General features: G+C 44.2%; 1 protein-coding gene across 2 annotated transcripts in view; it reads right to left on the bottom strand.

The window, feature by feature from the left end:
- The window catches only part of LOC133800979 (UPF0481 protein At3g47200-like), a 37,865-nt gene extending 14,302 nt beyond the window's left edge, over positions 1-23,563 (bottom strand). Inside the window, exons 1-2 of one of the 2 annotated variants that reach the window (XR_009876680.1) lie at positions 23,420-23,563; positions 21,892-22,426 (exon numbers count right to left, since the gene is read on the bottom strand). The gene's annotated coding sequence lies outside the window, so the exon portion shown is untranslated. Of the gene's footprint in view, positions 1-21,891; positions 22,427-23,419 lie in introns of those variants that run through there. The other variant, XM_062239101.1, reaches the window with a different exon arrangement.
- Positions 23,564-23,802: the final 239 nt, after the last annotated feature.

Raw genomic sequence — 23,802 nt, 5'->3', positions numbered from 1 at the left:
AATTATAAAAAAGAGTAATTTAGATAATCAACAATGTAAAAGGGTCATTTATCTACAATTTTAAAAATGAGGACATTAGCTTCTTGATGGCTTTATTTTGGGTCATTTCCTATAATTTCTCTTTATCTAAACCGTAAAATAAAAAAACTCAAGAATTTATTGTTGGGAGTGCCCTTAAAAGCATATGTTTTGGACAATGTTTTATGAAGTAAATAATTTAAATGAATTTTAACGTATATTTACTGTTTATTATTATTATAATAATAATAATATTATATGAATATCAGAAAATTCTCAAATTCGTTATTGTGACCGCAATCTTCTTTTGGTACGAGAGGATTAAGTTTAAAGGGGACAAATTTAAATAGTTCGCAGTAAAACAAAGTTATATAGAATCTTTGAATTAAATACTGTAAGTATGGTTCACTAGTATTATGAATACATGTAATGTAGATCCGGATTATTGATGTAGTAGGACATCTTAGTGGAGGCACTTTGTATAAAGTGGTTATACATGAACGGAACCCGATATGTTATTAATACTTAATAATATTGTTTACTTTATAAGTATTAATTTAACATATCAGTAAGATGATTATATACAAATTGATCTTAATCCTGAAGTTGATATTAACTCATGTTTATGTCATATGAGTTCTTTAATTCACTCATTATGGTTTGTCAGAATGATCAGACTAAAAAATTTTATTTTGGGAACTCATTGATGTAAATGGTTGGGGATATAATATACAGATATGGAATCTATACCTTTCCGAGAGGAATTGAATAATGGTTCTCTTAAGGGTTGGCTTTTGGAACTAAAAGGTTATTGAGTTCAGATTCATAAATCAATTTGTGAATTAACCTTCACTGGTAAAGTTAATGGTACTTAAGGAAACAAGATATAATTAAAGATGTTAAATGGCAATTAATTCCTACTTTAATTATGAACCATTAATATAAGATTGAATTACATATAGTGATTAAATCGATGGACACTTTTTATATATTAAAGTAATCAATAAATAAATATCTATAATCACAAGAGTGCATTCTCATATTTTTAATTGAATAATATTGAGATTAATAAATTAAGGATATTATATTAAAGAGTTTTATTCAATAATCTAAATTTATTATAGCTTGAAATTATGAATCCATAGGTCCCCGAGATGGCTCTATGAAAACTATTTAGGGTGAGAGTTGAAATTGGGAAAAATCAAGAAAATGACATATTTGGAATAAATTTGTTCTCCAATGTCAAATATGTAATTGAGGCAAATTAATTAATTAATATGTTCATTTTTTTAATTAACATAATTTTCAAAAATTATTATTTTTTAAATAAAATGGCCATTTTCAAAAATGGCATTTAAATAATTAATTTAGAAATAATTTAAATAATGTTAAGAGATAATTCAGATGATTCAAAATTGGTTTGAATTAATTTAAAATTTATTCATTAATTATTTTGATAAATTTAGTTATCAGGTTTATACATTTTTGAATAAATAATAATTAAATAAAAGTAGTTAAGACACATATCCCTAGGTCCAAGACTAGGTCCTTGATATTTCTTTTAATTATTTATTTAATAATTAGTTTATAATTTGAATTTATTTAATTCTTTTATAAATCTATCTCATAGAAAATTAGTTTCAACACACACAAGAGATTCTAGAGAATTCAAAAGCTTTTCACAGAGAGAAAAATATATCGTATTATTTTATTCCATCCCCGAAAATTGTCCCACACCTAATATTCCAAGATCTCATGAGTTAAGTACATGTTGTGAATCAGAAATTTTCCCACCATTATCTATGTGCCCACACACGCCTTCAGGTGTTGAGATACATCTTGAAAGATCTTGGTCTGAGTACTCATAAGACTGATTTGGATTGAATGTTCATTGGAGTTACTAAAAGATAGTAAGGATTCTTGATTGTTCTACATCTAGTAAATCCTTATCTTTTTCTTTCTCTTTAATTAATGTTTTGCATATTAATGGATTTGTTATTTAAAGATTGTTTAAATAGTTTTTTTTAAATCTCTGGGCCCACTACCTCGTTCTTTCCGCTGCGCACATGGTAAACCAATTACCAACATTTACGTGGTTCAGCTATTAAAATTTACCTAGTCCACGAGTCTGTAGTATTGCTTTGTGATCTCAGAGAAAAAAATTTATGAAAATTTTAGCAGAGTTTCGGCATACAAGATTTCAATCCCCTTTTCAGTCCATTCCCCCTCTATTTGTAGGGGTTCAACGGACATAATTCAGTGACGTTTACATGAGTAATGTACAGGTTTGAGTAACTCTCCAAACATATAAATAAATGCAATAAAGACATTAACTGCCTAATATTACATGTTTATCAAGCAAGGGGTACAACAGTTACAATATGTCGTTGGTTCGTGTAACGTCTCTGAGTCCTTAGGAATTCAAGCATGTGCATTCCAAAGGTTTACAGCAAGTTGAATACACTCCTCGAGCTGGAGGGTTGTAGGCTCCAACAACATGACTCGAGGTGTGACTTAGGTGATCTAAGGAAAGCGCTAAGCGACCTCCATGATATTTGATTGATTCGTATAGGCGATCTCCTTGACGCCTAATTTCAGCTGGGGTTTACTCGGGCTACGAACCTTACAAATTATACAGCATCCTAAGGATTGAATATCCTGCATTAATTCCTTGCAAGCTATACAACGAACAAGATACTTGAGCTTGTGTTTTTTCCAGGTACAATATTTCACCCCCAAGCCTCTGCTCGTGTATGATGTCACTCCTATATCTAACACACATAGTAGAGACCTTTCTACTTCCGTCATGGGGAACGTGCCCACCTACCCTCTCAAGTATGGGACACATGTCTAATTTCTATAGGCGTCTGTTTGAATTTCGAGTATGGTGACAGTTGTCTTGTCACCTTTTTATTGTTGTTTTTTCTATTTGATTTTAACCCTCCAATCTAAAATTTCTTCAACCGAACGATCCCAAATCTTTCCCAGGATTACCCTATATATATATATAAAAGGCCACTCAGCTGAATTTCACCACCTTTGCATCCCTTGTTTTAAAAGCTTCATTTTCTCTCTCATTTCTCCGAAACACCCAAGAAACCTTTGGCGATTTCTCTCTGATTCATTGTTCCATTCCCTCAATCCTTCAAGCTTCTTACCTTCGATCAGAACTGTAAGTAACTTTTCTCTCTTTGCTGCAAATTTCTTCAAATATTTGCTATATGTTTCTTCTCAAAACTGGTTCTAGCAAAGGTTTAGGCTAGGTTTGCATGTTTTTGTTTTCCAAAGAAAAATGGGTTATAGGAAAGTATACGTTTATTTAGCTATGTATTTTGAGAGAATAAAAAAGTAGGTAAATTTCTGGGAATTTCAAGGGCTTTTAAGATTTAAATGAAGAATAATTTAGGCTAAAATTATGGGGTTTTAACCTCAAATCTGGTTAGCTTAAAGGCCACGTTTCTTGGGCAGTTTTGCATTAAAACCATTTTCTAAAACCGAGCTTCTGACACGCGATTTTCGAGGTGATGGTACTTTTCGAGATTAGGGTGCATGAATTAGGGGCACGTGTGGATCCCATGTACCCAAATTTTAAACCTGTACTAGTTCCTAGGATTTCTAGATCGTAGGACCTATTTCCTTCAAATGTTAGGTCGATTTTTCAAGAGACCCTCCTCTGGTTACTAAGTACTGCCAATTCTCTTGATTCTCTCCACTAACAGTTAGCACTGCTCTATGCCCAGGGCCAAAACAAAATAACATAACGAGCTCCTCTTCCCATGGCCAGTAGGTTGCAGAGACCCCGATTCCCCCATCTGGCCAGTGGTGGAAAGGGAGATCGAGGTTAATGCCAAAAAAATTTATGAGGTCGAATGGATAGTCTCTAGAATAACCTCCATGCCCTAGGTAAATAGCATAATAAGGGGCCATGGTATCAAAATGGACTCAAAGTTCTATGTCTGCCCAGCGTTTAAGGGCGAGCAGAGCTGTGCTCCCCTGGAAGGCAATTTTGGAGCTTGGAGCGATGAACACCTGAAGGCGGGCGCCTTCCTTCCACAGAGCTCGCACTTCTCAGACTTCTTAAACTATGTGAAGTTAGCTCCATTCCAGCTCCCCCCAACACTTATTGCCTCCTCACAAGGCTTAAGTATTTATTTCTTAAAAATGAATGGGAGGACCCCACTCCAGAGGATATCCTCTACTTTTTCTGCCTCAAGACCAATCTAGACACTAGGACCAAAGGTTATGGATTTTATTACCTCACCCATTTTTCTAAGATCACCAGTATTATCAATCTCCCCAACCACCCAAGAGACTTCAAGGACTTGTTCTTCATGTTGAATGGGTTCGCGACCTGTGATTACTGATACTTTAACTGGCCTCGTAAGTGTCTTCGCCTTGAGTTTTTACACTAATTTTTTTTAGATAATTGTCTACTTTACAATGTTAGCTTATTTTGATCGTGTTACTTGTTTATGCAGCTATCTACAAGAGGTCTGAGGCTTGTGTTGTCTATAGGTACCAATACCGAACACTTACCTCTGCTCCCGCCGAAGAAAAGGATTGGGAAGCAATAATAACTGATGCCAACATGTTGGCAGGTAGGATAATTTGACCACAAAGTCAGCTAGGGCTTGCCCCTTGGTAGTTGTTTGTGGTTTATACAAAAATTTGAACTGGCTGAGTTTGATGGCCCACTTTAGCAAATGTCTCGATACTTCAGACTTTTGCAAAACCTGCCTTAATGTGAATTGCGTGAGACTGGAAATAAGGCCATATCTTCCTCGAAGCTAGGACCAAGAAGAACGCGAGTTTCTCAATTAAAGGATATTGGGATTCATCTCCCAAAAGCCTCTTGCTGATATAATAAACTGGCTTCTGGGTTCGATCTTCCTCACGAACTAAAACCACATTGATCGCATTTTTTGTCACTGCCAAATAAAGGTATAAAGCCTCTCCACTAACAGACTTGATAGAATGGAGGATTCAGTTAAGTGTTTCTTCAGATCGTGAAATGCGTACTCGCACTCATCAGTCCACTCAAATCTTTTGTCCCCTCTTAATAAGTTGTAGAAAGGGAGACATTTGTTAGTGGACTTTGAGACAAAACAGTTTAAGGCAGTGATTCTTCCAGTTAGACTCTGGACTTCTTCCTGCGACCTAGGAGATGGCATCTCTAACAATGATTTGATTTTCTCCGAATTGGCTTCTGTCCCCCTTGAATTAACAATGAAGCATGGGAATTTCCTCGACGAGACCCCAAAGGTACACTTTTTGGGATTCAACTTCATGTTGTACTTCCTCAGCACATCAAAACATTTTTCCAGATTGGATACATGGTTATTGGCAGTTTTTGACTTGATCAACATGTCATCAACGTACACTTCCATATTTCTCCTAATCTAATTAACGGACATTTTGTTCACCAGTCTTTGATAAGTAGCCCCAGCATTCTTCAGCCCGAACAGCATGACATTATAACAGTGTACATTGTGCTCGATCATGAGAAGGGTATGCTTCTGGTCCATAGGTTTCATCACGATCTGGTTATATCTAGAATACACGTCCATGAAAGACATGAGATGGTGACCAGTTGTGGCATCTATGAGCTTGTCGATTCTAGGCAAAGGAAAGCAATCCTTTAGGTAGGCCTTGTTGAGATTGGAGAAGTCAATGCAAGTTCTCCACTTCCTGTTAGGTTTTGGAACGAGCACGGGGTTGGATATCCAGGTCGGATATTTTTCCTCCCTGATAAACCCACATTTTAAAAGGCATGCTACTTTTTCTTCTAAGGCTTCCCCTCTTTCTTTTCCTAGAAGCCTTTTTTTTTTTTTTGCATGGCTGGTATATTCTTGTCCAAATTTAACGTATGCATGATCACGTTAGAACTAATACCCACCATATTAGCATATGACCAAGCGAAGACATAGAGGTTATTCCTCAAAAACTCGATCAGGTTATTCTTATGTTCAACACTTAGGTTTTCCCCATTTCTTACAACTCTGGAAGTTGCTTCCTGGTCGAGAATAACCTCTTCTAGCACCTCTAAAGCTTGGAGCTCTAACCTATCTTCGCCTATCTGTGGGTCAATTTCCTCTTGATATGTGACCTCGAGCTCCATCACCTTAGGTTCTTCTGCTTCCTCGACAGCACCATTGCTTGAGGTTCTTCAATTTCCTCGATTATCACCATGGCTTGCAGCTCGGGTTGTGATCTTCCCTTCATAGAAATGTTATAGCATTCTTTGACAGCAATTTGATCCCGTCTTACCTTACATACCCCTATAGGTGAAGGGAGGCAAACAAAAGTTATGGCTTTGAACACTATTAAATCAGGTCGCCCTAGAATGGCATTATAGGCAATTGGGCAACCAATAACAATGAACTCAAGCATCTCTGTAGTAGTTCGCGTTTTGTCACCGATGGTTACCACGAGCTCGATCATCCCAATAGCTGCCAATCCTTTTCTTGAGAACCCATACAAAGTTGTGGAGGAGGCCTTTAGATCCGTGATGGGAGTCCTATCTTCTCCAATGTGGATCTGAATAGCACGTTCATTGAGCTCCCATTGTTAATCATAATTCTCCGGACTCTTCTGTTTATGAGCTAAACGTTATAACCGACAGATCATTATGTGGGAATTGGACATGACTTGTGTCCTCTTTCTGTAAAAATGATGGTGTTGACGCGGTTCTTCGCCAACAGGTAATTAAGAGAAGAAGAGAAAGGGATTAGTGCCAAATATAGAACCGAAACAGATATATGATCTTAGAGGATGAAAGAGGTGACTCAAGACACGTTTTTTAAGTGCTTCGAAGGTTAAAATCCTTCTACTCCACTAGTCAATATTATTGACCTATACTGAGTATTTGGTTACAGAGTATTTCTTACAAGAGGTTATTATTTTTTTTTCCAACCCCTATCAACTTCCAGAGTCTCCATATTTATAGGAGAAGGCACCTGGAAGTTGGTAGGGAGGTCATCCCGTGACCTTCTTACTTGTCGTATCAATTCTATGACATTCATGATTAATTCTTAAACCTGACATATAAGTGTGGTCAAATCAATAGGTAAGGAAGTAATGGGCCGCACAGCCCAACCCAATCGTGGGAGTCTGAACACGCACGTTCCTGCTGCGTGTCCGAGAAGTCAGGGGGATATCAGACATGTGATGCCTGATATATGCACGTTTACCTCGCGTGTGTTGACTTCTCAAAGAGTCATAGCTCCATACCCAGCTCGTATCGTGAGCTGCACACTGGACTCGACCTTTGGCCTTCAGGGGGCCTCCTCCAGTCTTGGACAATGGAGGCGAGCCCTTGGGGCTTCCTCGAGCTAACGACAGAAGCTCTGGTCTTAGGGGAATCCATGAGATAATCATGATTAGTCTGCAGCTCGGCTTGCTAATCAGCCCGTGGGAAAATCAGGGCGTACATCTGCCCCCAAGCTCCTGCTCGTGGTATACCACGTCGTATATAAGACCACAGTAGGGGCTTTTGGACTCCCCATGAACTCTTCGTATTCCACTTTTTATGCAGGCGCCTGATATGTGGAACATCGTGGGTGGTGACGATACGTCTTACGAGAACCGCATTTAATGGCCTAGCCTATGCCCAGCTGTCGTTTCGTATTTCGAGTGGAGGGCCTCAGATCCCTCATCAGGTTCATCCAACGGCCATACATACGTGATCCTTTATGCATATAAAAAGGGGTGACCACCCTACGCATGGGCCACCCTTTCATTCAAAAAAATTCAAGCTTCAATTTCCTCTTCTTCTTCTCTCTTTATTTCAGAAGAACGAAACCCTCGACTCTGTTACTGCCACTTTCAGCGTTCAAGAAGCTTAGGCGCATGGATTTCTTCGAAGCTTTGGAAGTTACTACACTTACGAAATTATTACCAACGCAACACCTTCGTCCATCTCCTAGCCACATACTGTAAGTTTCTTGACCCTGTGTGTTTTGAGAATGTCACTATAGCTTAGTTAAAAAAAATTACTGTAGCCGCATGCAAGGCTTTACTGGGTTTTGTGGATACGGGGGGTGACATCCTTTTTAAGTTAGGGTATATTTGTTGTAGGAAATCGCTTTAGAGTATGGGTTTCAGGGTGCTTTTTCTGGGGAAAATTTCTAGGTAGGAGTTTTGGGAATTTTGGATGCAAAACCGGGTAGCTTAGGGAACACGCCTCACAAGCGGTTTTGCAATTTTCTGCCTAATGAAACTTTCCCCCCAAGGAAAATTCTATCCTGACCTTCCTGACACACGAATCCCGAGTAATCGGGGATCGGTTGGGAGCACAGGCGCGTGTTCATCGAACTTCGTGTTCCTACTCTCCACGGGCTGGGCTTACCTCAGCTCGTGCAAATAATAATTGCCTTTTCCTCATGCTTGGGTCACCTTTTCTGAAATGTTTTCTTTTGTTCGTTAGGCGACCAGATGGCTCCCAAGAAGAATCCTCCACAGAAGAACGTCAGCAGCTCGGTCTCCCAGCAGGACAGAGGAAAGGCGGCGATGCCTAGCTCCCCGATCCCCCGCTTCGGGCCAGCGGTGGAGAAGGAGGTCGAGGTGGCTCCTAACGCATTCTTTGAGGCGGAGAGGATCTTCTCAAAGATCACCGACCAAACGAAGATTAACAAAATCTTCCTTTCCCACAACATCGCCCTGGGGAAAGCGTTCGTAGTGGCCCGTCCTGCTTCAGAAGGCAAGCGGAGCTGTGCGCCGCTCGACAAGTCATTCGCGGCCTGGAGCAGTGAACATTTTAAGGCAGGGGCCTTCCTTCCAATGGATCAGTATTTTGCTGATTTCCTTAACTATGTGGGGTTGGCCCCATTTCAGCTCCCCCCCAACTCCTACCGTCTGCTGGCAGGGTTGAGGTATTTGTTCCAGAAGCATGAGTGGGAGGTCCCCACTCCTGCAGACATTTTATATTTCTTCTGCCTCAAAGCTAGCCCGGACCAGCGGGGCCGAGGCGACGGGTTCTACTATTTAACCCGATTTCCCAATACGGCGGCGGTCATCGAGCTGCCCAGCCACCCCAATGACTTTAAGGACCAGTTCTTCATGTCAACTGGGTTCCGGAACTGCGAGAACCACTACTTCAATCGTCCTCGTAAGTTTTCCCCGACCTTAGCTCGTACTTTAGGTGTTATTTTAGCTCCTCCGTATCCCATTTTGACTCAGACTAATCTTGCAGCCATTTTCGCGAGGACAGAGAAATCTGTGACCCTCGGGGCTCAGTATGAAACGCTGGCGGGCTTGCCCCCCAGTGAGAAGGATTATCGCGTGCTCGTGACGGACAAGACGATGGTGTTCTGCAAGCTGATTTTTCCAATTCAGACCCTGAACCTAAAGAGGCCCCGGGGGCTGCCCCCAGCTCGTGACACCAGACCTATCATCGTGGAGGAGGTCGCGGGAGAAGAGGATGAGAAGGACGAGGGCAACGAAGTTCCGCTCGTGAGGAACAGGAAGAGGACTTTGGAGGTCGCCCAGGGGATGGGCGAGGAGAGGCTCCAATCAGGAGCAGCCGCGGGTCCTTCTGGCCAAGGTAACCCTTACTTGTTTAGGAATTTAGATAGGGCCACTGCAGACCCCCGGCTGGCTAGGTTCAATCCTAGGCAGCTCGTCCATCATCACCGAAGCGATCCAGACCTGAACACACTCCTGCTCCATTGTGTCGACCGGCTCGTGCTGGATCCCCAAGAGAGCCGACCTAGGGGTACCGTAGTAGTAGATAACACCCTAGCATTTAGGTCGATCCTATTCGAGGAATATGGGACCAACCTCCGCACATGGCCATCACTCCAGAGGGGTACCTTAGCTCCGGGGCTTAGGCAGTATGTAGGAGAATCTAGCCCTGAGTCAGAACCGGACCCAGAACTTGCGCCAGTTTGGGAAGTAATCGTCCTAGGTTCCTCCAGCTCGGGGGGTAGGACTCCCTTAGCATCTGCATATTTTTTATATTTAACCCTTTGTCCTTGTCTGTATGGTTGCTAACTTGTACTAACCATGTTTTTGTTTTGACAGAAGAGATGTCTCAGCCCGAGGATAGCTTGAGAGGCGCAGTCTTCGGGGGAAACCCCTCAGCCGGGCCAAGACTGAAAAGGCTTCGGGGGTCCTAGAGCGCCACTGGGGCCTCCACCAAGTCTCCGGCAAAGGAGAAGGAGAGAACCCCGGCAGCCCAGGACACGGGAGCAATTTTTCCTGCTGCAGGAGCAGGCCAAATGCCTCCACCACCTCCGCGAGCTCCAGCCGCCACTCAGGACGCGGGAACGGAGCTCGGGACTACCGCCGTGGTGGCCTCTGACATACGCATCCCACTTAATCCCCAGGACCTGGAGAAGATCCCAGAGGCCTTCCGGGGAATGGTGTACGAGTCGGTGAACTACGCCGTCAACCATATTTATAAGTTCACCGAGAAGGAACTTCGGGCCATTGAGACAATGAGCCCGGTTGGGGTAATGGAGTCTTCAATGGGCATGACCCTAACGGTAAGTTGCCCTGTTTTCTTTTTAAAGCTTTTACCCTTACACTTTGCCCTATTTTTCTTAAGGAAATTTATCTTTCATTTCTCGCAGGGCGTCATCGCTCTTCACCGGAGCATCATCAGGGCCAAAACTCAACTCAAGGACATGAGGGTCGAGCACTAGGCCTCCCTTCAGGAGGCTAAGGCGCTGAAGATGCCTTAGCGACCGCGAAGGACGAGCTGGAGAAAACCCTCTCGAAGGTCCAAGAGCTCGAGGCCTCCCTTGCCACCTCGCGGACAGACCTCGAGGCTGCAAAGACTGAGATCCAGGCTGCCCAGGCCGCCCTGGAGGCCGAACGGGCCACTTCGAAGCAGTCCATGCAGGATCTGTTCTATCACTACTGGGCTTACAATCCGGAGGCTGACTTCTCCTTCATGTCACCGAGCCTTTGGGCGCGCTTGCTGGTGAAGTTCCAAGCTCGCCTTGAGAAAGAGGCACCGCCTTCGGAGACTGGGGAAGCCTCTGGCGTGGCGGAGCAGGATGAGACAGCGACTTCCCGAGGGCCGTCCGGTGGAGCTTAGGGCGTTTTTCTCTGTTGCCTTTGAATATTTTCAAGTATATTTTTTTGTGTATCCTTTGCTTGAGGTGTTTTCACCTCGAGACAATTTTCTTTGACGTTTTTAATTTACGCCTTTTTTATGCCTTTAAGCATTTCGATTATAATTTATTGAAAAACCTAGTTCGCGTTAACTTTAACCCATATTTCCAGGAAGAACAACGATCAATAGATTTAAATCAACTTCTAAGTTTTATGACCCGGTTAGAACCAGGAACTTAATTTGAAAACTTAGTTCGTGTTAACTCTTATCCATATCTCGAGCTCTTTAAGAAGAACAACGATCAATAGATTTAAATCAACTTCTAAGTTTTATGACCCGGTTAGAACCAGGAACTTAATTTGAAAACTTAGTTCATGTTAAGTTTTATCTATGTCTCGAGCTCTTTAAGAAGAACAACGATCAATAGATTTAAATCAACTTCTAAGTTTTGTGACCCGGTTAAAACCAGGAACTTAATTTGAAAACTTAGTTCGTGTTAACTTTTATCTATGTCTCGAGCTCTTTAAGAAGAACAACGATCAATAGATTTAAATCAACTTCTAAGTTTTGTGACCCGGTTAAAACCAGGAACTTAATTTGAAAACTTAGTTCGTGTTAACTTTTATCTATGTCTCGAGTTCTTTAAGAAGAACAACGATCAATAGATTTAAATCAACTTCTAAGTTTTGGACCCGGTTAAAACCAGGATAGGACTTAGTTAGCGTTAACCCTTATCAATATCTCGCATTTTTAAGAAAACAACGGTCAATCGATAAGAATCAACATCTAAGTCGTTAAGGAGACCTGGTTATATCCAGGTACCATATGCCCCCCAAGTAACTGGGAAAGGGTCTTTCGTGGTTACTTTAAGATTACACTTGCAAATATGCGTAAAAAGCTGATTTTCATTGATACATAAAAAGTGGCCTTCCAGGCCTTACAAGTGGATCATTGATAATATTTCTTTAAGTGGATGGCGTTCCAAATCCGCGAGACCGCCCCTCCATCAAGTCGAGCTAACTTGTAAGTTCCTTCCTTGATGACTTCGATGACCTGGTATGGTCCTTCCCAGTTCAGTCCCAAAACTCCATCTTTGGGATCTTTTCCGGCGAGTAAAATTCTCCTCAGGACCAAGTTGCCCACGCTAAAGGCGCGTTTTTTGACCTTGGTGTTGAAGTAGCGGGTGATTTTCTGCTGATAATGGGTGAGCTGGAGTTGCGAATCCTCTCGCCTTTCCTCAACCAGATCAAGGGAATGGCATAGGAGCTCATAGTTTCGATCTTGGTCGTAAGACTGGACTCTATGCAAAAGAACCTTTATCTCCACGGGGAGGACTGCCTCACTCCCAAAGGTTAAGGAAAAGGGAGTGTGACCCGTAGGAGTCCGATGCGAGGTCCGGTATGCCCATAGGACCTGGGGGAGCTGTTCTGGCCAGACACCCTTCGCTTCATCTAATCTTTTCTTCAGGCTCGCCTTTAGTGTCTTGTTGACAGCTTCGACCTGGCTGTTAGCCTGAGGGTAGGCCACGGAGGAGAAACTTTTTACAATCCCATGTCTTTGACAGAACTCATTGAACAGGTCGCTGTCGAACTGAGTGCCGTTATCGGAGACGTTCTTCTTGGGCAGGCCGAACCGACAGATGATGTTTTTCACCACGAAGTCAAGCACCTTTTTGGACGTTATCGTTGCCAACGGCTCTGCCTCAGCCCACTTAGTAAAGTATTCGATGGCTACCACGGCGTAACGCACCCCACCTTTGCCAGTGGGGAGGGCGCCAACCAAGTCTATCCCCCAAACGGCAAACGGCCATGGGGACGAGATCATCTTCAGCTCGACTGGAGGAGCTTAGGCAACTGCAGTGAATCGTTGGAACTTGTCGCACTTCTTCACATATGAGATCGAGTCTTTGGATAGAGTTGGCCAGTAATACCCTTGCCTGAGAACCTTTAAGGCCAAGCTCTGCCCCCCGGTGTGGTCTCCACAGAATTCTTCGTGAACTTCCTGCAGGATGGCCTTCGCTTCACTCGGAAGAACGCACCGGAGGAGAGGTAGGGAATGCCCACGTCGGTACAACACCCCGTCGACTATCGTATATCTCAGAGCTTGATACAAGATTCACCGTGCATCGTTACGTCCTTCAGGCAGCTTGCCCTCGATGAGATATTCAAGAATGGGGGTCATCCAGGTCGGCCTGGCGTCGACCATCTCGACCTCAGCCCAGTCTCCTTTTATACTTGGTTTTTCCAAGAATTATATTGGCACCAACCCCAAGGTCTCCGTCTCTCCCGAGGTGGCGAGCTTGGCAAGAGCATCTGCATTAGCATTCTGTTCCCGAGGTATCTGTTCGATCGATCCTCGTTCAAACGCGGACATCTCGGCTTTTACCTTTGCCAGATATGCAGCCACCTGGGGTCCCCACGCCTGATACTCACCCAGAACCTGGTTTACCACGAGCTGGGAGTCACTGAAGCACTGGACGGAGCTCGCTGTTAACTCCCTGGCTATCCTCAGCCCGACCAACAAAGCTTCGTACTCTGCCTCGTTGTTGGAGGCCTTAAACCCGAACCTTAGCGCCGAGTGGAATCTATGTCCCTCAGGGGATATCAGAATGATTCTGGCCCCGGAGCCGTTCTCGTTGGAAGAACCATCCACAAAGATCCTCCACAACGATTGGGGCGAGGTGACCTGGGGCGAGCCCTCTGTTGGATCCTCCTGGAATCCCGTGCATTCTGCCACAAAATCGGCGAGGGCCTGAATTTTCATTGCAGTTTGGGGAGTGTAGAAAATCTCGAACTGACTGAGCTCGACCGCCCATTTTAACAAACGTCCCTATGCTTCAGGTTTTTGCAAAACCTTCCTCAAAGGCTGATCGGTCATGACGTGTACTGAGTGAGATTGGAAGTACGGCCTGAGCTTTCGCGAGGCCGTGATTAGGCAGAATGCCAATTTTTCCATCAATGGGTATCGTGATTCTGCCCCCGAGAAGTCTCTTGCTGATGTAGTATATTGGCTTCTGTACTTGGTCCTCTTCTCGTACCAGTACGGCACTAGTTGCATCCTCAGTGACAGCCAGGTAGAGAAAAAGAGGCTCTCCTGCCTTGGGCTTGGATAGCACGGGCGGTTCAGCCAGATGGGCCTTCAGGTCGAGGAATGCGCTTTCGCATGCTACTGTCCATTCAAACTTCTTGTTTCCTCGGAGCAGGTTGTAGAAGGGCAAACACTTATCGGTTGATTTGGAGAAAAATCGGCTGAGCACTGCCACTCTTCCTGTTAAGCCTTGGACATCTTTCCGCGACCTGGGTGAAGGAAGCTCGAGCAGAGACCTGATCTTACTGGGGTTTGCCTCGATTCCTCGGGTATTGACTATGAACCCCAGGAATTTCCCTGACGCGACTCCAAAAGTGCATTTCTGGGGATTGAGCCTCATGCCGTATTCTTGTAGTATTTTAAAACATTCTTCCAGGTAGGAAACATGGTTATCGGCAGTCTTTGACTTGACTAGCATGTCATCAACGTACACTTCCATGTTTTTACCAATCTGGTCCGCGAACATTCTATTTACTAGCCTTTGGTAGGTAGCTCCGGCGTTCTTCAGTCCGAACGGCATGACCTTATAGCAATAGACATTAGTCGGGGTCATGAAGGTGGTGTGTTCCTGGTTCGCCGGATTCATCGCGATCTGATTGTAGCCTGAGTACACGTCCATAAAGGACATGAGCTCGTGCCCCGCCATGGCATCCACCAGCTGGTCAATCCTTGGCAATGGGAAACAATCCTTGGGGCAGGCTTTATTCAGGTCGGAGAAGTCGATGCAGGTTCGCCATTTTCCGTTGGGCTTTGGAACTAGCACGGGGTTGGCGACCCAAATTGGAAACTTGGCTTCACGGATAAAGCCACATTTTTTTAGCTGGGCTACTTCTTCTTCTAGGGCTTCAGCCCGGGTTGTTCCTAAACGTCTTTGCTTCTGAGACTTGGCGGGAATGCTTTTGTCCAGATGAAGCGAGTGCATGATGACACTCGGGCTAATCCCCACCATGTCCTCGTGGGACCAGGTAAATATGTCTAAGTTAGCCCGTAGAAACGTAGTTAGCTCCGCCTTCCTCTTGCTGCAGAGGTTTTTCCCGAGCTTGACCATCCGTGATGGATTTTGTGGATCAAGGTTCACCTCCTCGAGCTCCTCAATAGCCTGGAGCTTGAATCTGTCTTCGCCTACTCGGGGGTCAATATCCTCACTCAAAGCGACATTTCCCCCTTTGGCGCTTTGAGGTTTTTCAATCTCAGGGTCCGCTGAGGGTTCCCGAGATTCCTCTTCGGTCAGAATGGCCATAGCCAGCTGCCCGGGTTTACATTTTCCCTTCATGGAAATGCTGTAGCATTCCCTGGCAGTGAGCTGGTCGCCATGGATAGTGCAGGTTCCCGTTAAAGTAGGGAACTTCATGGAGAGGTGTCGAATGGAAGTGATAGCCTCGAAAGCTAGAAGCGTAGGTCGGCCCAAAATGGCGTTGTAAGCAGTGGGGCAGTCTATGACCACGAACTCGAGTAGTTTGGAGACTGTCCCAGATTCTTCCCCTAGGGTGATCACCAGCTCGATCGTCCCTATCGCCGCTGATCCTTCTCCCGAAAAACCATACAACATCATGGAGGTTACCTTTAGCTCGGCGACGGTCAAACCCATCTTCTCTAAGGTGGATCAGAATAGGAGGTTCACCGAGCTCCCGTTGTCTATCAATACCCTCCTCACTCTCCGGTTGGCGAGCTGGACTGCTACAACCAAGGGGTCATTGTGAGGGAACTGGACACGACCTGCATCTTCCTCCGTAAAAATGATTCGTTGCCTCTCCAATCGCTGCTGCTTCGATTGGCGCTGTTCTGGGACGAACTCCACTCCGTTGTGAGCCTTTAGTTCATTCACGTATCTCTTCTGGGTGCCTCTGCTCGTGCCAGCCATGTGCGGACCTCCAGAGATGGTGGATATCTCTCCTCCGACCACGGGGGGAGGGACATCCTGATCTACCCGAGACCCGGGCTGACTGGCTAGGGTTTCTGGAGCAGGTCGACTCGCTGGGACCCTGTTCTGCGAGTATTGAGCCAAGGGACCGACTCGGATGAGAGTCTCGATCTCATCTTTCAAATGCCTACAATCGTCGATATTGTGGCCGATGTCGTCATGAAAATGGCAAAATTTGGAAGTGTCTCTCTTTCCCTTGTGGTGCTCCAATGGCTCCAGCCTCTTCCAAGGGACCCGAGTAGAGTTGTCCAAGAAGATACTTTCTCTGGACTGGGTGAGCTCGGTATACGTCGTGAAAACGGGCTTAAACTTTTCTACGGACTTATTATTCTTTTGGTCGTGCTGATCGTTTTCACCATTGCCCTTTCTTTTTCCTCCACCGGGCTGGTTGCTCTGCGTGACGTCGGGGGTTGCTGCCACGACCTCCGTCCCAACGGGCTGACTGGGAACCTGGCTGGTTCCCGCCGCTGAGGCTTCGGCTTCTTCCAAGTTTATCCATTCTTGGGCCCTGTTAAGGAATTCGTTGACCGAGCTGACTCCCTTCCTCTGTATATCCTTCCATAGGTCTCCTTCGACAAGGATTCCGGTTCTCATGGCCATGAGCTTGGAGCTATCATCTGCGTCTCTAGCCCGAGCAGTGACGTTCGCGAATCTGCTCAAGTAGGCCTTCAAAGTCTCACCGGGCTGCTGTCTCATGTTAGCCAGGGAGTCGGCCTGAACACGGGCGGCCTGGGAGGCTCGGAATGCCCTTTTGAAGTTGGCTGAGAATGTCTTCCAGGAACTGATTGATTGTCTTTTACTTTGCTTGAACCACTGCCTGGCAGGTCCAGTCAGTATGGAGGGGAAGATCAAGCATCTCAGCTCCGGGCCAATGTTATGGGCCATCATTAGGGTGTTGAACATCCCTAAATGGTCCGACGGGTCTCCGTCCCCGTTGAACTTTGACAAGTGAGGCATACGAAAACCAGATGGGTATGCCGTTGATGCTATGTTGGGGGCGAAGAGTTCCATCTCGTCTCCCGAATCATACTCGTCTTTTTCTTTCTCAGACAGGAGCTTCCTCATCAGCTCCTCCATCTGGGTCAGGCGATCGAGGGTTTCGTTCTGAGGTCCTTGGTTATTCCGGGGCTGTTCAACAACTCCAGATCCATTGTACATATTAGGTGGGTTATTGCCCCTCCTATCTTGAGATAGGTTATTTGGGACATTCCTTCCGTTACGTACTTCGGACTGGGCCCCCCCTGAGCGAGCCTGGCTACCATCTCTAGCTCGGTCCTCTCTATGAGAGTTGAGGCGATCTCGAAGGTCACCTCCCTGGGTGGTTTGGTGACTTTGTGCCGAACTTAACCGCTGACGCAGGTCTCCCCCAGAGAGATCACTCCGGCGACTGCCGGTCCAGTGGCTCCTGCTGGATAGGCTTGGAGTCCGCCTCTGGTGGTGACGACCCGAGCTTTCCCCTGGCGCCCTGCTATGCTGGGAAGGTCCAGTTGATGGCAGGTTTCTCCTACTACTCCCATAGGCTGGGATGTCCCGGACGGGCCGAGGAGGAGACAGATATCTGATCGGAGATGGAGGATGCCTGAATGGGGAGGCGATCCTAGTTCCGTCTGGACGGATCAAGTTTGGTGGGAGCCTCTCGGCCCTGCCAACCTGCAGGTCCTGCGTCGGGCGATCTGGACGAGGCACAGGATGGTCGTCGGGGACGGGCTGACGTCGCGAGCCTTCCCCGGATCTCCTTCGGGAATTTCCTCGAGCTCCCCTGGGCGTTCTCGAGGATGGTTGGGAGCTAGGAGTCGACGTCCTGACCGAACGGCTATATTGTTGTTGTCTGGTCCTAGGCATTTCCTCGAAGTTTGCCTCTCGATGGTGTGATGAAGGGGTGGAGTTGGCTACCGGGAGTCTATCCGAATGGCTATGCCTGGACCGGTTACCCCGGCGAGACTTAGGAGCTTCGCCTTGCCTCTCTCCGACGTTAACGCCGGTTGTGAGAGGGGGTAATCGGGCCAGGATATCCTGGATTTGCTGGCTAGATGTTGCTAACTGACTCCTCAGTTGAGCGTTCTCCATCTCCACCGCAGTATAATAACATGGGTTCGGATTAGGTGGCCGAGGCGCCGAACTACCGGTATCATCTTGGCCCACCGGCTGTTTTCCTAGCCGCTGTTGGACTTCAGGAACTTGTTCATCCGGGATGGTAGTATGATGAGCCTCCTGCCCATCATGTTGTTCTGTCTCGTTACCATGCCTGGATCGAGTAGTCACCATAGTTGGATGTTTGCAGCAGCACTAATCGAAAAAGCTCTCAATGAAAGCACCAAATTGTTGACGCGGTTCTTCGCCAACAGGTAATTAAGAGAATAAGAGAAAGAGATTAGTGCCAATATAGAACCGAAACAGATATATGATCTTAAAGGATGAAAGAGGTGACTCAAGACACGTTTTTTAAGTGGTTCGAAGGTTAAAATCCTTCTACTCCAATAGTCAATATTATTGATCTATACTGAGTATTTGGTTACAGAGTATTTCTTACAAGAGGTTATTATTTTTTTTTCCAACCCTTATCAACTCCCAGGGTCTCCATATTTATAGGAGAAGGCACCTGGAAGTTGGTAGGGAGGTCATCCCGTGACCTTCTTACTTGTCGTATCAATTCTATGACTTTCATGATTAATTCCTAAACCTGACACATAAGTGTGGTCAAATCAATAGGTAAGGAAGTAATGGGCCGCACGGCCCAACCCAATCGTGGGTGTCTGAACACGCACGTTCCTACTGCGTGTCCGAGAAGTCAGGGGGATATCAGACACGTGATGCCTGATATATGCACGTTTACCTTGCATGTGTTGACTTCTCAAAGAGTCATAGCTCCATACCCAGCTCGTATCGCGAGCTGCACACTGGACTCGACCTTTGGCCTTCAGGGGGCCTCCTCCAGTCTTGGAAAATGGAGGCGAGCCCTTGGGGCTTCCTCGAGCTAACGACAGAAGCTCCGGTCTTAGGGGAATCCATGAGATAATCATGATTAGTCTGCAGCTCGGCTTGCTAATCAGCCCGTGGGAAAATCAGGGTGTACAGATGGATTGTTTGTGCGTCTTCTGCTGCTTAGACAAGCACACTGAACCATCATGTGTTTTCAGCTCTTGTATATATTTTTTCTGAACTCCATTACTCGTGCCAGTGAAATGAGATCCACTAGAGATTGTAGTTGTATCCCTCCCTTTAATAGAAAGAGGGACGTGGGATTTTCTGGAGCTGGAAGGGCCATAGGTGGGTTCTCCTAATTCCCCAAAGCTGGCCATGGATCCTGCGCGACCTGCTGTGTGGAGCTACCCGATTCTGGGCATATTGTGCTAACAACCTAGCCCAGATGAGAGTTTCTATCTCGTCATTCAGCTGGCGACAATTGCCTGTGTTATGGCCAATTTCGTTATGGTAATGACAGAACTTAGTCAGATCTCTCCTAGCAGAGTTACCTATGTAGATATTTTCCCATGTATCTATCAGGTCGGTGTACATGGGGAAAATTGAGGCATACTTATCCCCAGGTTTGTTCTTTTTGGACCCTGCTAGGTCGCCATCATTATTTCATTTTCTTTTGTTATTATTTCCTGCCTGGTTGTTATGGGCAACTTGCTGAGCTGGGGCTACAACATTGGTTGCCACTTCAGTGGGCTAAATGGGCACACCACTAACTCCCACCATCGTGGACTCTGCCTCCTCAAGGTTTATCCATTCTTGAGCTCCCTCCAAGAATTCGTTGATGTTCTTAACTCCTTTCCTTTGGAGCTATTTCCACAATTCACCTCCTATGGTGATTTTGAATTGCATTGCCATGAGTTTGGCACTGTCATCAACATCTTTAGCTCGAGCTGCTATATTTATGAAAAGGTTTATGTAAGCCTTATGGGACTCGCCCCGTTGTTGTTTTCTATTTTCCAAGGAGTTGGCCTCCACCCGGATCTCCTTAGCAGCCCGGAACTGCTTCTTGAACTCCGATGATAGTTGTTGCTAAGAGGTGATTATGTGTCTTCTAAACTTTTCAAACCACATCTTGGCATCCCTAGTCAAGGTGGCTGGGAACATAACACATCGTTGATTGACATTGACATTGTGGGTCCTCATTAATGTGTTGAAGGTCCCGATGTGATTTGATGGGTCAGTAGTTCCGTCATAAGTTACCATATGCAGCATCTTGAAGCCTGCCAGATATGGAGTTGCAACAATATGAGGAGCAAAAGGCTCGAGCTCTTCATCAGAATCTCAGTCATCCTTATTCATTTCAAATAGAAGGAGCCTCATCTGTTCCTTCATCATAGCAAGTCGTTCAAGGGTTGGATCCATCATTGCCGGGTTGTTTGAGAGTTGAATCTTAGCTCCCATCTCGGGCTGCACGTTATTTGGGTTATTGTCCCTCCAATCTTGAACTCGGTTTACTCGGAAATTCTCATAATCACGCCTCATAGGAGGGTTTTCCCTTGTTTGGGTATGACTTAGCTCATTATCTCAACTTTTTTGTCTTCGCTGTGGATTTAAGTGTTCACGCATGTCAGATTGACTATTAGAATGGTAACTCTGGGTAGAGTTTAGATGATCTCTCAGGTCAGACTCCTACCTTCGAGAGTACGTGTTGTGTACACTATTTGACCTTCCTTCGTGACGACTCTCCATCCAGTAACTATCCTCAACAAAACCCACCATTCGTTGATGAGGTCGCTCAGCTTGGTTATTGACTCGAACTTGAATCTCAGTATCACAAGATCGAATGACATAAGTGACCTCTTTGTGAGCAGAGTTTCTTTAGTCATTTCCACAAGGAGGTGTGTTTCCTCGAGCTCGCAGAGGTGTTGGATGGAAAATCAGCGACGGTGGGTACCTTATTGGTGAGGCCACCCGATGTCCGTCTAGGCACACTAGCTGAGGTCTCCCCTCATCCACCTCAATGTCTCTCACTGATGGTGGTATTTGTGCATCTCTTTGACTCTGATTATTTGCAGGGGCATGAGCCAGAAGGATTCAGGGGAACCCTTGTTCACCTAGATGCAGTTGTTACCCTCTCAGTCTGATCAGGCTATTTCTTAGTGACATGGGCTGTTTGTTCATTCCTATGAACATGTGCGGGTCGATCATTCTAGGAAACTTGTCTCGAGGGTACAGTGCTCGGAGTGGAGGTCCAAACTGAACGACTCACATTAGCCTGACTGCTCCTGTACAACCTACTCCTCTGAGATCCACTAGCCCTCCTTCCGACATTAGGATCGGTTGTAGGAGGCGGTAGTCAGGACAAAATCGCGTCAATGCACCTATTGGCGTAGGCGAGATGAATCCTGAGCTGAGCATTCTCCTGCTCAACCAGTCCTATGTAATAAGCAGAATCTGGGTTCTTACGGTGGTGCTGCAATGATGAATTGCATGTTTCATGTTGGTTATCATTTTGGCCTTGTGGCTACTTTCCAAGTCGTTTGGGCATTGAGGTACGGTTTCTAGCGGGGCTGATAGCATGAAATTCTCCCTGATCTCTAGGCCTCTCAGACTCATTGTCACGTGCAGACCTTCATGTTACCATCATTGTTGTTGAATAGATTTTGGAATGAAAAATTTGCAGAAAAATCTGAAAGCCTAATTAACCCTTCAATGAAAGCACCAATCCGTTGACACGATTTTTCGCCAATAGTGAACTAAGAAGTTCGAGAACGAGGAATTACGCTTTATCTAAATCGTAAAATAAGAACACTCAAGAATTTACGTGGTCAGTGATTAAAATTCACCTAGTCCACGAGTTTGTAGTATTGCTTTGTGATCTTTGAGAAAAAAAAATTATGACAATTTTAGCAGGGCTTTGGCATACAAGATTTCGATCCCTTTTTCAGTCCATTCCCCCTCTACTTGTAGGGGTTCAACGGACAAAATTCAGTGATCATGTACATGAATAATGTACAGGTTTGAGGAACTCTACAAACGTACAAATAAATGTAATAAATACATTAACTGCCTAATATTATATGTTTATCAAGCAGAGGGTACACCAGTTACAATATGACATTAGTTCGTGTAACGTCTTCGAGTCCTTAGGATTTTAAGCCTGTGCATTCCAAACGTTTACAGTGAGTTGAATACACTCCTCGAACTGGAGGGTTATAGGCTCCAACGACCTGATCATCTAGATGTTCGAGATGTGCCTTAGACGATCTAAGGAAAGTGCTAAGCAACCTCCATGATATTTGATCGATTCATATAGGTGATCTCCTTGATGCCTAATTTCAGTTGAGTTTTACTCGGACTACGGACCTTACCACTTATATAACATCCTAAGGATTTAATATCCTGCATTAATTGCTTGCTAACTGTACCGCGAACAAGATACTTGAGGTCATGTTTTTTCCGGGAAAACAAATTTATTGTAAAATATTCGGCAGATGTAAGAGAGTAGAAAACCAATTTAGACAAGCTTGAAATAGAGGATTGAAATTGCGATTGTGTGCCTTTCAGCTTCGCCAAGTTGAGCATTGAAATCAATTAATTAACAATTGAACAAAATAACAAGATATTGCTACTAATATTTTGTTTCGCATAAATTTGGTACTCTGTTTCTGATTTTCTTTCCACGTCATTCCTTTAGCACAAACTTATATCCATTCACTTTCTTTTTTTTATTTGTATGTATTCTTTTTTTCCTTCCTTTTCTACTTTCCATGAAATTATTAGTATGCCAATTACATATTATATTTTAGTAAATTAGAACTTAACACGAAAAAACTATATCCTGGGGCAAATAATACTAATAATGTACTGAATTATTCTCTCCTTTGATGGATTCGTTAACTATTTGTTTCTAGATCTTGGATTGGATTTTAAGAGAGAGAAAATGAAGTTTAAATAATTTTATTTTCTCATATTTAGATTCAAACAAAAAATTGAGAATCCATTTTCTAGAAAAATTAAAACTTAAATTGAATATAGTATACTTATATGAAATTTAGAACAATTACAGATATATTAAAAAAAATTAAATCTTATATAAAATTTTAAGAAAATATTTTCCAAAATGAATTTCTAATAAAGTATCTTATAAAATTCTATATAAAAAAAATTCACCCTTTATTAAATTCCCCTACTAAAATGAGTTTTTAGGTAATATAAATTACAAACATAGAAATTGCATTGGGATATTAACTTAATTTTGTTTATAAGTTTTAAGAGTGCCCTTTTCTTTCTTTCCCTAGAAAATGTAGGAGAAAATAACCTATATACAAGTTTGAAAGTTTCTGTTGAGAAATGCATGCAAAGAACACTAGAAACTATAAATAAGAAGTAAAAAGTGAACATACAGCCCTCACCTGTTTGGAAGTACAAAGGCTTGGAAGACGATTGGGAAAGCATAACAGAAGAACCTTTTGCCAGTTTAGTTTAAGAAATCGATGCAGACAGTGTTTGCTCTGTATAAAGTCTCCACGAGAGAATTAGACCAGTCAATGCGCAAGTCAACTCAGTCTATTGGCTGCCACTTAATGACAGAAAAAGCCGTCTACGTCAATTGTACACACTCTTCTCATTAAGGAAAGCAATAGCTCGTACAATATACAGCTAGCCAAGCAAACAGCTCAGCAAAACATAAATGATAACAGAGAAAATGGTTACACCCGTACAACTACGAATTAAAATGTCACCAATAATATTAATACTAAGAGCAGTAAAATGTTTTCTTCCTTATAATAAATAA

The sequence above is a fragment of the Humulus lupulus genome, chromosome 9 (genome assembly GCF_963169125.1).
Source record: "Humulus lupulus chromosome 9, drHumLupu1.1, whole genome shotgun sequence".
Taxonomy (NCBI): domain Eukaryota; kingdom Viridiplantae; phylum Streptophyta; class Magnoliopsida; order Rosales; family Cannabaceae; genus Humulus; species Humulus lupulus.
Note: the sequence above shows the minus strand (reverse complement) of the source record. Positions and strands in the feature narration are given on the sequence as shown.